The sequence below is a fragment of the Pinus tabuliformis genome, chromosome Q (genome assembly GCF_031772625.1).
Source record: "Pinus tabuliformis cultivar Carrire ecotype Pingquan chromosome Q, CPIR1, whole genome shotgun sequence".
Taxonomy (NCBI): Eukaryota; Viridiplantae; Streptophyta; class Pinopsida; order Pinales; family Pinaceae; genus Pinus; species Pinus tabuliformis.
In genome coordinates this window covers 573,313,664-573,316,804 of record NC_142296.1, presented here as the reverse complement: position 1 = coordinate 573,316,804, position 3,141 = coordinate 573,313,664, and positions in this window count along the sequence as shown.

Here is a 3,141-nt window from a genome sequence, read left to right as displayed (position 1 = left end):
ACCTTTCATCTAAATTTTCTCCTATTTTCATTTACTTTCATAAATAAATGTGCCAAAATGCATTTTCTTTTCATTTTTAATTCCTTTTGCTTATCCTTTTCCAATTTTCCTTATCCAAAACACACATCCAGTGATGCCCACTGGGATATATTTACCCAAGATTTAGCTTGGAATAAGTGCCCCTTAGTCGTGGTCTTGCTTTTCCTTTATTAACTTTTATTACATGATTTTTTCACCAGGGTTGTTACAAAACCCTCCCCCTTGGGGGAACACCATCGTCGGTGTTAAACCACATAATGGCCTTAGCAAAAACCTTTGAAAATAAAACATACTACCTATGGAGCTTTATTGGTTAACTCGTTGCAGTATTTACAATGAAAGACCTTCTAAAAGCAAAAACATCATGACAACAGGTCAATATAATAAACATACCACATATTGGAGCTTTATAACACATCTCATTATGGTATTTACGTCCATATACATATATATACATATACCAAAACTTTGACAAAACATATGCCAAACGTAAACCAACATCAAACCAAAATTGCTTTTCCTCAACCGGCAAACAATGAAGGATATAGGGACCACATCTAATCCTCCATCTCCCATGTAGCTTCCTTAGGCCCAAAGTGCTTCCACTACACTCTAACTCGCTGTATGGCTCTGTTCCTGAGCATGAGATGTTTCTGCTACAATATGCATCGAGGCTGTAACTGGAACTCCCCTTCTTGCTCCACCTATGATACAGAACAATCAATAACATGATCAACATCATTTATATACTTCTTAAGTAATGAAATATGGAAAACATCATGGATTTTCATTGTTGGAGGTAGTGCAAGTCAATATGCCACTGGTCTAGTCCTCTCAAGGATCTCAAAAGGCTCGCAATACCATGGTGCCAACCTGGCACATGAACCAATAATCAAAGAAATTTTCTTAAGCTTGATACGCAAATACACATGCTCCCCAACCTGAAACTCTTTTAACATCATGTGCTGATCTACATAACTCTTATGTCTATTCTGTGCTTCCTTTATATTCTTCTTGATAACTTTCATTTCCTGCTCCATATCCATCAACATATTCGGTCCAATAATTACCTTGTTCAATAGATCACTCTAGATGATGGAAGTTTACAACTCTGCCCATACAATGCCTCAAAAGGATTCATCCTTAAGGACTCGTGATAACCATTTTTGTATGCAAACTTAACCAGCAGTAGATACTCTTCCCATTTCCTCTGTTGGTGCATTACGTACATCCTCATCATACGTGCCAAGATTCAGTTGACCCTCTCTATCTAACCATTTGTCTACGGATGATAGTCTATGCTAAAGGACAACTCTATACCTAAACCTGCAAATAGCTCCTTCCAAAACTTGGAAGTGAACCTTGCATCCCTGTCTAACACAATCTTCCTTGGAACACCATGCAGCCTCACTATCACTCTGATGGACACCTGTGCTACCTCACTGGATGAATATGTATTCTTCACCAAAATGAAGTGAGCTACCATGCTAAACTTGTCAACCACGCCCATAATAGAATCATGCTTCTTCAATATCCTCAGAAGACCTATAATGAAATCCATGGAATTTACCTCCTATTTCTATTCGGGAATCATAATAGGCTATAGACCACCTGGATGCTTGCACTCTCCCTTTACCTACTGACAATCTAAACATCTAGCCACGAACTCACCCACTTCCTTCTTCAGATTCGGCCAATAATATAACTTCTTAACCACCTTCAATGTCTTATGATATCCTTGATGATCCAAATACGGTTTCACATGAAACTCCCTCAAAATAAGCTTCTTAAGCTCACTACAATTAGGCACATAGATCCTATCTCCAAACCTCACCAAGTCGTCTGTCGTGAGACAATATTCTACCTCTTGATCCCGTGTACTTGTACTTGCACATGTACCTATACTCTACTCCAACATCTGCATGATCTCCATGTATTTTTGATCCTGTTGTCCTGCCTGAAAGATCATGTCCTGTAACTCTGTCCCATAGGAGATTATAGCTTCTATATGATCTATTTTTACCTTCTTGCTAAGAGAATCTGTAACCTGATTCTCCTTCCATTTGATGTATATGATCTTGAGGTCAGACACACTGAGGGTGTCCAACCATCTAGCTTTCCTGACATTTAGATTCAGTTGATCAAACATATACCTCAACCCATTGTGATCGCTCATTAATTTAAACCTCCTACCTAGAAGATAATGTCTCCACATCTTCAATGCATGTATAATCGTTGCTAGCTCAAGATCATGCATCAGATAGTTCTGCTCGTGCTCATTTAGTTTTCGTGACGCATAGCACACTACCTATCTTTCTTGCATGACAACTCCATCAAGTCCTTTCTTGCAAGCATTTGGACAGACAACAAACTCTTGGTCTGGATCCACAACCTTTAGCATTAGTGTATGTGTCAACAACTACTTTAGCTGCTCAAAACTATCTTCACATTCCACCATCCATTCAAACTTCTTACCTTTCCACTACAATGATGTGATAGGATAAGAAATGCATGAGAAGTTCTTGATGAACCTGCTATAGTAACATGCTAATCCCATGGATGATCTCACCTCATATAGATTCTTAGGAGCTGCCCATTCCATGATGGCCCTTATATTTTCTGGATCTACTATTATGCCTTCCTTGGAGAAAACATGTCCTAAGTAGTGTACCTTGGTCTGAAACAAGCTACACTTGCTAAGTTTAGCACACAACTAATGATTTCTCAACAATTTCAACATTGTTGCTAAATGTTCGACATGTTCTTCCTCATTATTAGAATATACTAGTATGTCATCAATGAATACAATAACAAACTTGTCCAAATAAGGATGCAACACATTATTCATCAAACACATGAATGTTGATGGAGCATTAGTCAAGCCAAATGGAATAAAAAAAATAAGAATGTCCATATTTGGTCCTGAGCGCAGTCTTGAAGATATCCTCTTCCTTGATGCATACTTGATGGTATCCCAATCTCAAGTCGATCTTAAAAACCATTTCTTCTCCTTTTAACTGATCAAACAAATCATCAATCCTCAGACAAGGGTATTTGTTCTTGATCGTTACTTGATTCATCTGCATGTAAAATGCACAATCT